The following is a 15,885-nucleotide window of genomic DNA, read 5'->3' as shown; positions in this document are numbered from 1 at the left end:
AGAGACCATTCTTGTAGGAGATAAGTGTTTTTTCATATACGTAAACTCAGGGAGCAAATTATTACAGTCAAAGATTGGGTTTATCACCCTTCCAGAAAGTTCAATCAAGCAGAATGTGGCAAAACTGGCCTAAAAGCCAGACGTATCAGCCCATTTACTCATCATCTCACGAAACACACTGGAAATAAAGTGATTTTATTCTTTAAACCTATAACTGTATATTCATTAATTTTTTCAAAGCAGTGTTTTATAGGGAACTGGAAAACACCAAGATCAGCCTCTCTCCACCGAATCATTAGAGGTGCCCTCCACTTAGTACTTATTCTGGGAAGGAACATAGTTGCCTGGCCGCTATGAGACATTTTATTTCAGTCTATTCACTGCTTACCCACTTCCCCAAACAATTTCCTTTCACTCAAACTTTCCTAAACAATAGAGTTTTTTATTAGATAATGTTTACTAATAAACTGAAAACATGAGTAACAATTTAAAAAGATAAAGTGTTCAGTTAGAATAGCTTAATTACCATGACCCTTTGTATAGAATTCTAGCCTGTGATTTTATTTGATAGCAAGGTCAAGTGTTTGTTCAAAATAGGAATCCCACATTTGGTGCCTTCCAGATTTAGCTAGATGAGCTGGACAGTACAGGGCTTGTACGTGGATTCATGGTACCTAGGCCTTCACAAATACTGCAGGTATTTTTATGTTTGTGATGGGAAATATATTTTGGGACACCCATTTAGAACATGTGTGTTTTTAGGTCTCTCACCCTGAGCTTCCACCATGGAATTTCACGTTAATGGGTCTCAAGCAGGAGAAAGATCAGAACTTGTCACTGGAGGTCTGTTCTGCATCCTCCTTTCTCATTGTCCTCTTTCAGGACACCAGGATATCGAAAGCCGGAAACACACACGAATTCTTCTCCCTGAATCTTTTTCAAGTCCCCTTTTTTAATGGATAGATTGTTCTGAAGACTCACCTAACTTCTCACATTCTCTATGTCAGTCCTAACTGAACCAGTGAACCATCATTATCAAATGATGATGTTGTCCTGCTGGAAGACTGACTGGAGGCCTTCCAAATCTACAAATTCCCATTAACCCATCTCTCAGACAATACTGAACAAACTAGCTACCAAATATTGGCGGCTGCTGAAACAGTGTTCAGGCTGTCATAGGACCTCACCTTTGCTTATTGATAGTAATTTAAGTCGCTCTTTCTTGACATTATGTTTTTCTTATTATATCTCACATCATTGATAAGGCGTTAGAGATTTTTTCCTTGAAATCTCATACCCTATTCAAAGAAGCAATAAATGTTTCATTCACATAAACTCTCCTAAATTATCTACTATCTTTATATAGGTCTGTAATACACCAGGAAAATTGAGTTAGCAATAATCTGGAAATTTGTTGGAGAAAAATCTTAATTACATAGATATTTGGAATCAAACTGACTCTTTCGTTCTGAGTTATTGATTTTCTTCAATTTAACGCTTTACCTTTGTCTCTGGTCAGATGGCCTCATCCCCAGACACCAGGATTTCACCATACTATCTGTTCTTCAAATTACTACCAGTGAGGTCAGTCTAAAATAGAAGTATTTTCTCACTTCTCTACTTAAAATTCTTCAGTTCATCCCAGTACCTTCAGGATAAGGCTGGTGTTCCCCAGAGTGATATACGAAGCCCTTAATTACCCAGATTACCTGGATTCCGCCCGCCTCTTCATGCTTGCTCTCTGTCCACTTCTTAGTTTACAGCTGACTCTTCAGCCACACTAAACCACCCCGAGTCCGAACTTCACCACCTTGTCTCACGCCCTGTACCCTAAGACTTTCGCTCCCTCTGGTCACTTCCATCTTGTCAACTTTACCTTAGTGACCCAGCCCTACACCTTCTTCAGATCTCAGGTCAGGCCACTTCCACCTAAAAATGTCCTCTTTTGCTTCTTACATCAGCTAAATATTTTTCCTATTTTCTTACCTAGCCTTGTATTCTAACCTTAATCATCGCATTTACCACACTGCATCATTGTTGACAATGTATGTCTCTCAGTCCTCTACTAATTGTGAAGTCCTGGGGACAGGTATCACATCTTACCTATTTGGGTTTTTTCCTGCAAAACTAGCATAGTGTCTGGACCATAGTAGGCACTCAGTAAATGTTTGTTGAATTAGCCAGTATGTTCATAGTCTGTCAGAAGTAGTTTTGGAAAAAGATCTTTTTTAAAAAAGAATGCTAAGAGAAACCAGCCATAGCAGGACAAATTATTCAGAAATTACCATTTACAGCTCATTTATATCATCTTGTCAAATAAAAGTATTTGTAAGCTTTAGGAAACAAATATCCCATGAGACTCTGAAGGAATCAGTTTTCTTGTCAATCAAATGCTGTAAAGGTCAGCATGATAATAAGTCTTTTGATCAGAAAAAGCCAGTTACCAAAACTGAGAACAAAAAATTAATGCATATCGTTGAAATATGAAATAAAGAAACATCGAGCATTGTATGTATACATTGTAAACTAAACATGCAAAGTAATTTCTGCTCAAGAACTCCATCTTAGGACCTTCCCTCAGGTCTATTCAGTAAAATTCACCATGTGACAAATTTTATATTACTGGAGAGTAAAATTTCTTGAGAAACAAACAATTCAAACACTTTTCAACTTCTGGAATAAAAAGCAGCCCCAAGTCTACTACCCCAAGTGGTTATTTCAGAGAGAGTCTTAGGAATAACTTCATTTTACCTTTTACTATGTTTTGAAATTGTCTGCTATAAAGAAAACCATTACAAACACATTTTTTCCCTCCACTGTGGTCTCAGTGAGCTCTGCTGAAGGTAAAGCTAAAATCTGAAGGAATCAGAAGTGGTGGAAACACCTAAGTACTTACATAGGTAAACACTGTCTTATTTCTCCAAACTCAAAGAATTGGCCAAGCTCAGCTGAGCCCTGTGGGTGCAAATCTGGGACAAGGGAGGGCCCCAGATGGCATACGTAGGGCTGAGGAAAACCCATAGAATCCGATAGACTCTACATCAAAGGACACATTTGATTTGGGCTATTTTGGATGAGCTCAAGAAGCAAACATCTCTTTGACAGTGACTCTAGGATCACAAACCACTCAACCTGCTCTGGAAAGTAAGCAGATGCCTCAAATGACCCCATGCTAATGGTAGTCAATGACAACACCTTAGTCTCATGCACCGTTGTGTCCACAGGACCCTGAATAGCGCATAGCACATAGTGGATGCTGGGAAATTATTTGCTGAATGAATGGATCAATTACTGAATAAATGAACCCAGTGAGGTCGTGTAACTAAACCATACTATTGCCCAGGACAACACTTAACTATACTCTACTACCTGTGGACCTTAAATTGGTTGATTTTTTTTCGCTCATGTATTTCTCACCAGCATGTTTCCACTCCCACCCGCACCCCCAGGAATAGCCAAGTAGAAACAGTCTTCCCATTCTGGACACGCTAACAAACGAGTAAGCATCGAGACTGGGCTGAAATGCTGAGGTGAGCCTCCAGCTGCTTGAGCCACTTCCAAATCTCAGCTCAGGGGAAACCTCCTGAGAAGCCTTGCCCACTCCCTCTCTCCCTCCCGAAGAACTGACTCCTCCCTTCTCTGTATTCCCTCTGCAGCCCGCCTATGCTTAAACATTTTTAAATTATGAAATGTGACATGCAGAAAAGTGTAAAAGTATTGCTGGACAGCTTACCAAATTACAACAAACTGTGCAGTCTAACAGGTGCTAGCAAACAACACAGTTTAACGAATTACAGTAGAGCGGATCCCTGTGTGACACTCACTAAGGTCAGAGTACTGAACCTCACGCGTGTCGGAGAACGCCACTGCCAGCGGCAAAGCCCACTAACAACTCCCGGGAAACGAAAATAGAATCTGGGTAATAAAATAAAGTCTAACCTTTTTTTTTTTCTTTTCCTTTGTGCTTAGTCTAGTTTCCCTTGCCCATAGAGGGCCACATGCAGAGCCCTTGCACCCGGTGCTTCAGACCAGAGCTCTTAGTGCAGAAATGGCTGCGAGGACACCTCAGCTCGGCGGGGCGACGGCGGGCAGAAGCGCCCCACGCAGGCCACCTCCAGCCAAGATGGCGGCGCGGGCCGTGTGCAGGCGCTGCGCCCGGCACTGCGCTCTGCAGCCTGAGCAGCGCAGCTGGGCCGGCCCCGCCCCCGGCCCCGCCCTGCTCCACCCCGCCCTGCCGGGCCAGGAGACCTCCGCCCCCTTCTCCCCCTGCTGGCGAGAACTCCATGAAGCAGCCCCTCCTGTGGCCAGGGCCGGAGATGCGCATCTCAGAGCACAGCTCACACTTCTCCATCGTTTGATTGAAGAATAAAGCTTTCCTTTGCTTCTGAACCAAACTCAGTCTGGTTGTACCGCTCAATGACACTGGGCAGAAGGACCCTTGTTGGGCTGACTCAGGAGGGTCGGTAGCACCCCCACCATGTTCCTCCCTGATCTCAAACTCCTGCCTCCCCTGGGGTAACCACTGTCCTGACTATTCTGATAGACTGTCCCTACTTTGTTTCATAGTTTTGCCACGTAGGCAGGAATTCCTAATCAATGTGGGTTACTTTTGTCTGTTTTTGTCTTCTTTCATTGACGTTATGTTGCACATAGCTGGAGTTTCAAAATTTTCACTATCAAATGTTAATCCATTACACGAATAAGCAATTTGTCTATTTATTTTACTGCAGACGGATGTTTGGGCAGGATCTCATTTGAGGCCACTATAAGCAACATTGCACAGTCTTGTCAAGTGTACCGTAGGGCAAGTAAACATACATTTCAGTAACAGTGTGTATGTCTGAGAGAGGAATTTCTGGAAGTGCACATCTGCACATTACTAGATAATGCCAAAGCGTCTTCCAAAAGGCTTGGACCAATGTTCATTTCCACCCGTTTTTGGAAGTTTTTATTCCCATGTTCTTGCCTTAGAGTTGTCTTTCTTTTAAACTTTCTCCAATCTAGTGGGTAAACAACAGTTTCTCATTGAGGTTTTGGTGGGCTTTTTTGATTCCTGATGAGCTTGAACACCATTTAAAATACATGTTGGTCATTTAGATTTCCTCATCTGTACATTATAAATTCATAACTGTTTGTTTTATTATTTTTCATCGCGTTTCAATTTACAATAAACCCTGTCAGCAGGAATGAGTTCAGAAGAATGGAACTGTGTATTTAATGAAAAACGCAGTGCTACATATTTTCTCTGAAACAGTTAAATGATGACCATGTAACTTGCAAAAATTGTCAATATTTACCATCGACTATGAAGGTTGTGGTGGTATCACTGAACACACACGAAGACACAAATCTGCTGAAGAATCCTCAGCTTCTGTTTCAAAAATAGCTAAGACTGAGCCGAGAAATGATTCAACGCTGTTACTGCAGAAAGCGCATTTACACAAGATTCTGCGAAGCTTATCTTTCCATTTAGAGCAAATGCCTGTTCTTCTAAATTAATTTTAGTCCTTTTGATTCCAGGCTTTCTTGTGCACATTCAAATAGTGAAGCAATGGCTGTAAACGAGTTGGCTCCATTAGCAGCACCAGAACTTTGCAACTGTTAAATGATGCCAGTTTTATTTCTGGCATAGAGAAAAAAGTTAATTCCAATAATGATTTGCTTTTCTCATCCAATTCAAGAAATTAGAGGGAGGCTTTTGGAAGATCATTATGCTGCAGGAGAGTGATCTGACTTACTGTGAATGTTCTTGTAACTTCCGTTTGAAACTGATGATTAGAACATTTGTTTTATGGTGTTAATACAAACACAAATTTTGGTGTAAAACAGCATCATAGCAAAAAAATGACCTTATACAATTAAGAAACATACAGAGTTTTTTTGTGTGTATGTACATGTATTAGTAAACTTGGCCTATTTCATATATATATATATATTTGCAAACTTAGCAAATAAAATTAACAAATATGATTACATATATTTATATTTGAGTAAAAAATTTGAGTAACAAATTTAGGAAATGATCTATTATGTACATTTAATATATTAAAAATTATACATAATTATACATAATTATATAGCATAGACTATGTCAAGTAATTAAATAATATATGCTAAATGATATGTAATAGTATATTACAGTACTTTAAATAAAATATATATGTTGCATTTTATGTTATACATTCTATTATATATATGTATTATATTATATACTGTATACTGTTAAATTTATTTTATATAATAGGTCAAATTTGATAACTTGTTATTCAAATCTTTTACAATCTTGCAAGGTTTTTCATGGTCTATCAATTACTGAGAGAGATATATTAAAATGTGTTCTGAATGTAAATTTTTACACTTCTTTTCATGGTTATGTTTGTTTTGTGTATATCTGGGCATTGTTATTAGCAGATACAAAGTAGAATTGTTTTATCTTTGTAGTGAATTGAATAGTGAATTGAATTTTTATTACTTTGTAAGACCCTCTTTGTTTCTGATAATGGTTTTCAACCATTTTTAGCTTTAATATTTAGATGGATTTCAAGTAATGTTATAAAATTTTGTTTTTTATCTGGTTTGTCAACTTTCAGTTTTTTAAACTGAGGGATTTGTTTCATATAAATTAAATTAAAACATTTAAGTTTAAATCCACCATCTTATCATGTACTACCTGCGCTACCTGTTCAGTGTTCCTGTTTGTCTCCTCTCTCGCCTTCCTTTGGACTGATTGAGAATGTTTTTATTATTCCATTTTCGCCTCTACTGCTTTGAAGATTTATACCCTTTTCCTATCATTTTGTGGAAATTACAGCATATATTATTGACTCACCAAAATTGAAAATTAAAAACTTTTCCCTTCTCCCCACATATATAATGCAAGGACCTTTGCATTATTTGAATATATTTACCTCTCCCAGTTTGTATTATATTATCATTATATATTTTAATTATATATATGTACTGTTAAATATAGTATATTATTATACACACATATTAATTATACTATATATGCATAAATTATGTTGCTATAGGTTATATACATGTTATATGTAATTATATAATATTTATTATACACATTATATATGTAATTTTAAACCTCACAAAATATTTTACTGAGCCAATATTCAGACTTAACAACTATTTGCCCTTTTGTTGTTTTCATTTTCCCTTCATCTCTGGCTTTCTATCTTTTCTTCTGGCTAATTAACACTCTAGTATTTCTTTTACTTTAAATTTGCTTGTAGCAAAGTATCTCAGTTTTTATTAGTTGTGAATGTCTTTATTTCAAATCATTATTAAAGGATATTTTCAGTAGAACAGAATTTTAAGTTGGCTGATATTTCAGCACATTAAATGAATAATTTTGTGGAGAAAAAGGGACCCTTCTACAGTGTTGGTGGGAGAACAGTATGGAGGTTCCCTAAAAAACTAAAAAGAGACTTACCATATGATCTAGCAATCTGACTCCTGGGCTTATATCTGGAAAAGAAAAAAATTCTAATTCGAAAAGATACATGCACCCCAGTGTTCATAGCAGCACTATTTACAATAGCCAAAGCATGAAAGCAACCTAAATGTCCATTGACAGATGAATGGATAAAGAAGATGTGGTATGTATATACAATGGAATATTACTCGGCCATAAAAAAGAATGAAATAATGACATTTGCAGGAATATGGATGAACCTAGAGATTATCATACTAAGTGAAGTAAATCAAAGAAAAACAATTATCATATGTATCACTTGTATGTGAAATCTTGAAAAATGATACAAAGGAACTTACCTAAAAACTCAAGCGAATCATCATGTTGCCTCCTCACATAGTCTTTAGACTTGTTCATACTACATAACTGCAACTTTGTACTCTTTGATCAATATCTCCTCTCTTCCCCTCCCCCTGCCCCAGCCCAGCTCCTATGTTCTACTCTGTTTCTATGAGTTGCAGTTACATTATATGAACAAGTCTAAAGCCTAATACATGGCATGATGACCATAATTAATAATACTGCAATGAACACTGAAAATATGCTAAGAGAGTACATTTCAGCTGCTCTCATCACACACACACAAATAACTATGTGAGGAGACAACATGATTAGCTTGACTGTAGTAATCATTTCACTATTATATATTGATATCAAATCATGATGTACACCTTAAATATACAGAATTTTTGTTTAAAAATATGTTTTAAAATTATTCTGTCCCAAGACTCTGGAAAGAGTGTTGGATCCTTCTCAGGAGACCCATTAACAATGCTCTGTGCTTCTCCTCTGATTTGTCACCTCTCTCATCATCACACAGAAACTGTATGTACCTGGATGTCAGAAAAAGCACCTCTGACCCATGATGTATTCTTCCAAATCTATCACGTAGGGCATAAATTCTGCCACTGATTTCAGAGCTAAGGCCTCTAATGCTCAAATTCCTGATTCTTGCAACTCATAAGCCAAGAACTTTACTCTTATTGCAGAGCTATGCTCTAAAAACCTTCCCTGGAGCCAATGAATGACCTTGAGTAAACAGAAGAAGGTCAAATGTTCACAAGGTAAGAAGAGATAGGGAGACATACATGTCAAAACAGTTACTATATTTATTGGAATATGTTAAGCTTGTAGTTATCGCACTGTGTTCTACAGAACCCTAAGAAATAATAATGATTCTATAAACACGAATTTTAAATTACCACATCATTTGCTCATATAAACAGTGTATGTAATTTATTAACAGAAACAAACTATACTGCAATCTGCTTCTGTATCGTTAGGATGAACAGTCTCCAGCCACTGAGCCACGGAAACCTCAAGAAGCAAATTGTTGGAGCCATGTCAAACCCTTTCTGAGAATCTCTGGAGCTGGTTAGAGACAGAGTTTTCCCTAGGGAGCCACTCAGCTGGGAGCAGGGAGGGTCGTGGAAAGAACACAGAGATGGCCACCAGACTGACTTGGGTTGCAGTCCCAGCCACACCGCGTACTAGTTGTGAGAAAGCAAGAAAGTTACGCAATTTCTCAGAACTTGTTTCTCATGTTACTAAAAACAAACAAACAAAACAAAAAATGAAGAAGAAGGAGAAGAAGAAGGAGAATGAGAAGGAGAAGAAACAAAAACCCACAGGAATAGAAATACCTGTTTCTCAAGGATACTTGAGACTCAATGACATAATATGTGCAGTAGAACATAGCAAAGCGCTGGACACAGAGTAAGGACTTAGTGAGTGTCAGCCACCTGTCCTTGTCTTTCTGTAATCAGTCTCCACACCTCAGAGAAAGCACAATTCCAGCTCATCCTGAACCACAGCTTGCACAGAAGGTACTCTATTCACATCCATACATGCAGGGCTATGAAAAAGGTGTTCTTCGTGTGTCTGTTTGATTCCCTTAAGCTTCTCCTCACCTGCCCTGCCTTCTAATCCAGCAGTACTTTACAAAGTTCGGATTGGCCCTAACCCTAAAACAACTTACTTTTGCTTCTGACAGTCCATAACAGGAAACGTGTTAACAGAATATAACGCACAGGCTGGCAGCATGATGGAGACTCTAGAACAAGACTTAAAATGCTGCAGTTAGCCGTCAGTGATGCTACAGAGTGTGCCGTGCATAATAAACAGCTGTTTTATTAACTTGATGGAGCCGGCGGCAAATATGGAATGATAAGATGAAGCCATGGACCAGTCCCGGGAAAATGTGCCGCTGTGGGCCAAAGCATGGGTGCCGCTGACAATAATGCCAGAGATCAATTCTGCCCAGCGCGTTTCTTTTTCAGGAAACCTCTGGGAGATGACAAAGCACAGGAGCCAGCCTGCTCTGCAGGGAAGACAACCGGTGTCCAGACTGAACTCTTCTGTCAGTTGGTAACAAATCTACTTTCCTCTGCACGGGATGCTACTAAATAGACATGTGGCATGAATAAAAATAAATTAATGAAAGCCTATTTTTCATGTTAGATTAGCGAGAATATTTGAGGGTTTGTTTCATGGCTTTCATTCAGGCATATTCCCGCCTCATCTTTTTCTGAGACAGATCAATTTCTGTTTGTGACATTACCTATTCTAGGAGTATTTGTTCACGGCGTGTGGAAAATGGGAATTGGTTAGCCAGCAAGCCAGAAAGAGCAGATGCTGTAAACCTCACAGGGCAGAAGTAAATGTGGGGGAAAATCAGAAAGTTCAAAACTCCTCACCTTCTGAGCAGCGAGCCATTTCCTAGAAGACAATAAAAAATGCATCATCTCTGCTGGTTTGAGAGTAGTAATCCCCTTACTACTGAGTTGTTAAGTACATGCAAGTTTCTAATGCCTCTTGTAACATTATTTTGACCTTTCGTTTTCAAAACACAGTACTTAGTGATTTCATTATGTCCTCTATAGTGACTCTCTGGACTGTAAGGACGTCAGAGGATAACATACTGCTGAGATCGTCAAATTACTGATTATGTGCCTCAGACTATGTCCAGCCAAATTAAAGTTAAGCATTTCACAGCAAAAAAAAAAGAAACCTAGGTATTGCCTATCTTAAAATTCTTTAAGATAGTATTTTAAGTCAATTTTTATTTCCCTGCATAATCCAAATAATTGCCACAATTTCCTATTTCACTTCACCAGTATTCACCCAACATTAGGCATAACATTAGACAATAATCCACCACAACCAGTTAAGGCTGGTTCTATATATAGTGACCTTACTTTCTGAACCAAAAATAGGACACATGGCTACCAGCAGGGCAGAGTGATTTACATCCAATCTGTACGCCTGAATCAGTCTTTCCTCCATCAAAGGGATCCTCAAAACTGCCACTGGCACTATCCTCCTAAAACTGAAGTCTGGTCAAGCCACTCCCATGCTTTAAACCTTTTGAAATCTCTTCTTTTCCTATAGGCTAAAATCTAAACTTTTTGGTCGGGCAAGCAAAGCTCCAAGCAGCCTGGCTCAAGCCATCTCTCTTACCATTTCACCTTCTATCCAGTCATTCTGAACACAGCCTTTCCTAGATTCTTTGCACCTTTGTCCTTTCTCTGGAAATACTCTTCCCCACAACACACACACACAGACACACGCACACACACACACACGCACACACACACACAAAAGCACAAGTGTGCAAGCACACGTATCCTTCAAGACAAATTCAAATGTCCTCTATGCATATCTTTCCCAGATTCTCCCATGCAATTAGTTGTACCTAATCAACCTGTCTGTGCTTCTATCAAAGCATTCACCACATTTTATATGAATTTATCTATTTATATATTTAGGTCCTCTCCTAAGCTGGAGTTCACTATAGTTTTAAACAAACTGTATCACGGGATAACTCCAGATTGTACCTGTCTGCTGGATGCTGGAGCTTGTCTTCTCTCCACTGTCATTGGGTGTATCCTATTCTGGTCAAGACAACCACTTGGGGGAGATGTTGTCAAGATGGTACCAGCAGTGTGTGGGTGAGGGGACAGGCTAGGGACCTTCAATAACTCCAGTCGTGTTCAGATCTGTAATAACTCTTCCAAACCTAAGGTGATGAGTGCAACAACAGAATTAACCCACATCAAAACAGTCCAGTTGTTTCATCCAACACCCCAGCTGTAAAACCAGGCTTCCATCAAGTTTCACTGTGTAAAAAGGCAGGTTAAAACCCCACATTACATATAGCTTGGGTTGAATAGCTGTGACCTTCCTATCTCTAGAAAGCTAACTGAAGGACTATCACTCCCACTTTTGTTGGTTACTAAAGAAGTTTGAGGGGTGCACCTATTGGAGAAGTGTGAGAAGTTAAGAGAGGGTTAAGTTGGAAAAGGTTTTCTTCCCCTGACACAGAAGTTCTTTTTGAACACAAATACAAACTCTAGACAAAATGCTTCGGCCCAAGTAATCAGACTCCTGCTGACAATCAGAGTCAGTGGCGGACTGATGTCAAGCCAAAGGACACGCAGTGGGAGCCTTTTATGTCAAGTGCCAGGGCTAATCAGACAGGACAACTGCACCACGCCACATCCAGCTCTGGGGTCTGTATTTCAGCTGCAGAGGATGATAACACTAATGTGTCACATCTTCAGTCTCGATCTAAGACAGAGAGCAAAACACTTTTAAAAGAATTCCTGAAGAATGGAAGGGGATTCGGTCTTACTCACCTCTTGGTTAACACTTAAAAAAAGAGAGAGCGAGAGAAGAGAGCAACCTTCAACAAGCACATTTTTCTCATTTCTCAATTTTTATCCACCTGATTTGCAAGTTATTTTTTCCTTTCTCCTCCTGGCAGTAAAACAATAAAAACCTAAGCCTCCCCTGGTGAGCGTCCAATGTGACGCAATACAGAGCCAGCCTTCGTTCCCAGAGCCTAAGCCCTGCGCGGGCTTGGGAACCCCACGTGCGCGCTCCAATGTCCTTGACCGGCTGGAACTTGGGGAAGGGGCCTTCAGTTGACACAAGCTGTTTTCAGTCTCATCCGGAGTCTGAGGCCAGTTCCGTCTTCAGTGCCCCTCCTCACACGCTGGGGATACTGATTCCACTTGGTTCTAAGCCCCAGTTTCCCACAACTGTAATGACTTGAGCCAGAATCCTGTCCCACGTCTCTCTCTCCTCGGGAGCTTCTGTACCACTGCAGGGATGCTGGCACGGTTTTTCCAGAAGCAAACATCTCAGCCAAACCGAGCTCATCGAAAAAGGTGTAGCCAAGAGGTAACCAGAAAACATGTTTCTAGGAGAAGGGAGGTATCAAAAAACATTGATCACAGTATCTGATGAACAGTGTTCACCATCCCCAGACAGTCAAAATTATCAGAGTAACAAGGCCCCTACAAAGCTGCTCTTTCCTTATCAGTGCGTTTGAAGAAAATGACAGCCTTGATCCTGAGGTGTTCATTCAGCTCTGGAACTCAGTTCATTGGAAGCGCCACAATTTATGTTTCCTAACTGCCTTTTTCTGGAATCATTCAAAGTCGTCTAGTGATTCTATATGAGCCAAATGGAAGTTATTCCGAGTTACCAATGTTACTCAGGCCGAATTATTTTAATGCCAGATATGTTCATAATAGCTTTTCGAAAGTGTGAATATGGTGAGCTCAGGGAGCAAGTTTAAGCAAATCCTTCATCAAATAAACAACCTGTTTGGGGCCCATTTATCTGCTGAGACAATAGAAACCCAAGTGACATATACAGAGAAAGCAGCAGAGGCCATTTGAATCTCATACCCGGCCTGTTTCACTCCCTTCTCACAATTACTATTCTGCTTGCCTTTATCCTAGTGCTAAAAGCCAGAATAAAACCTCAAAATCAGATATTAAGGCCCAAGATTACTTACAGCCACCCAACTTCTTATGACATGGTTACATTAGATTTGATCCAGTTCTGCATGACTAGGAGAAGGAAGCCTGAAGCATCTTATTCAATCTACTTCTCCAATATCTGGAGTGCTTTGCAGAAATTCAACATGTGTGTAATTTCTCTTTGGTGGGGGAAAAAAAAAAAGAAACAAAGATAGATGGCGTCACCTGCAAAGCAAAAGGAGTGAGGGCCCAAGCTTGTGGAGGCAGTTTAATCACCTGCAAGCAGCTTATCATTCAGCATAATAACACAGGGCCTTAAAAAGCCTGCTCTGACACTCTCATTTGTCCTGTGATAGAGTGCTCACTGCATGGGAATTTAATATCCCCAATGCAATCAAACTTTGCTGTGCACAGAATGTGCCTGCCATCTGTAAGCTGGAAGTCAGAGTGCAACCCCCTGACTAGGACAAGGCCAGTCTGTTCCTGTCCCGTGGGAAGGTTCTCAACCCCACTTAGCACCTCAGGCTCACTTTTGGACACCCAGGCCCCACCTCAGGATGCGAGAGACCAGGGCTTAGGCACTTTTTCCCAAAGCTATACAGTGATTCTGTCAGAGCTGCGTTGAGAATCACAAGGATGCAATACTGACCTTTCAGCATCATTGTTGGTGCATTCATGGTGCATCGTTTTGAAATTCGGTCCATGGACTGGGTGTACACTGCCTTCTAGAAAATGAAGGTAGCTTCTTTTGTGGAAAGTACATAATAGTTTTCCCTGTGGGGGATCAGCCCCCAGGAAGTTCTCTGATGGGATGTAAATCTCCCTTTTCATAGAAACAAGCCAATCTCCTGGCTGTTTTGCTGCTAATTAGCCTGGGACACAATCTCTCATTCCAGGCAAAGTAGGTATTATTATCATCATTTTACAAATAAAGAAATGGAAAACCTGCAAGGTAGAGTGACTTGCCTACTTTCATAACCACAGACTGAAAGGTGGCTGGTTCAAAGCAAGGATTAAGATTTTCTCCCTCTAAACTTTCTTCTGATTTTAAAATGTATTTTCTATTGTGTTACGCTCACATGTGAATAAAATCTCAGGGTTAAGGAAGCAGGATGTCCTCTTTTAAAAAAGAAAAAACAGTTTATTTTAGAAAAGTGGTTCTCAGTGTGGTTTCTGAATGAGAAGCTTGAGAATCACTCTGGGATTTGTTAGAAATGCAAATTCTCAGCCCTTACCCTGGACCCAGAAAATCAGGACCTCTGTGTGTGGGCCAGCCCTCCAGGCAATTCTGAAAATTTAAGAACCACTGTTTTAGACAAAAGTCAAAATATAAACCTTTCCCCAGAACCTTGTTCACGTAGAACCCCATAAAAATATTTTTGTTTAGACAACTCAGAGGTAAAGTCAGAGAGAAGTAATAGTTTTTGGAGAAGTAAACCAGCTTGATGGCCAGAAGGGAAGTGTTCTTGGCTGGAAAATAATCACTGGACAGTTGTGGGAAATCTTCCTCAAATACTGTTCTCTCTTGAGGAGAGGAGGCACTTAAGTAAAAGTTAAAGCTGGCAGGCAGAAACAATTTAAAGAAAATATGTTGAATAAATAAAGATAATTCTCCAGCAAGGAAGGTACCGAGGCTTCATTAGGTCCTCAAACTAGCAAAACGTATGAAAAAAAATACCCTTAGTAGAGAAATGGACAGGTTTACCAAAGCTGTTCCCTTGTCACTGCGTACACAGCCCAGCCTCCCTGGCAGTACAGTGTGGCCCCAGGACTGAGTTCTGACCCCAGAATGTTAGAGGAAGGAGTGAATGCAACTTCCAGCCCAGCCTGTTAAAAAAACTCCTCCATCATAATGCTCACTTTTCTCTCCTCACACCGGCTAGCTAGAAGCAGAGGGTTCAGCAGAGGCCTCTGTGGCTTTAAGGGACAGTGGATCCACAAGACAGAGGGAACTTGAGTTCATAAATCACCCTAGGGAAGGTCACCTACCACACACCTACACAAAAACACTAGGTGAATGAGACTGAAATTCCACTGGGTTAAGCTAATGAAGTTTGAGGGTGTTCCAGGCAGCACCTACCATGTATCATTTAAGTCTTTGCTAGAGTGATTAAAATAAATGCATATTTAGTCAAAGCAGCAATGTTTCGTACCATGTTCTGAAGCCTACATCTCAGAAGATGTCTATAGAGCAGTGGTTACGGAATTCCCTAGAGATCAAAGTTAAAGCATGCCCCAGAAGGTCAGCCGAGCACCCCTGCCACTGGTTTTCTCAGTGAGCCCTCCCGGACAGCACAGGGGCCCTGTGCTCCTCTTTACCAGAATGTCCCTTCTGGAATTTGCTGTTATATCCACACAATGCTTTCAAGATGGAAAGGTGATCTATTTGGGGTCTGTGTTTTAAGTCTAACACCAATAATTGACCACGAACATCATGATGCATATGTTCTTGGAAATCTCCACTCCTCTCCTCAGTCCGTTCCCTTAATGCCCTGTATCTATTTTCCTTGAAGACGTCACATCTCTCATTCAACATTTATTCATTGATTTAAAAATTATTTGTTTAAAGATGAAAACTCTAATTCAAAGAGACACAAGCATCCCCATGTTCATAGCAGCACTGTTTAC

The 15,885-nt window shown here is 40.0% G+C and overlaps 1 long non-coding RNA gene across 1 annotated transcript; it reads right to left on the bottom strand.

Moving 5' to 3' along the window:
* Positions 1-4,715: 4,715 nt before the first annotated feature.
* LOC141578750 (uncharacterized) lies at positions 4,716-12,640 on the bottom strand. Its single transcript, XR_012509407.1, has 4 exons — positions 11,323-12,640; positions 10,183-10,204; positions 7,445-7,479; positions 4,716-5,768 (listed from the first exon to the last, which is right to left on the bottom strand). It is a non-coding gene; the product is annotated as an uncharacterized LOC141578750 (long non-coding RNA).
* Between the last annotated feature and the right edge of the window lie 3,245 nt (positions 12,641-15,885).

The sequence above is a fragment of the Camelus bactrianus genome, chromosome 9 (genome assembly GCF_048773025.1).
Source record: "Camelus bactrianus isolate YW-2024 breed Bactrian camel chromosome 9, ASM4877302v1, whole genome shotgun sequence".
NCBI lineage: Eukaryota > Metazoa > Chordata > Mammalia > Artiodactyla > Camelidae > Camelus > Camelus bactrianus.
This window is presented reverse-complemented; position numbering and strand designations above follow the sequence as displayed.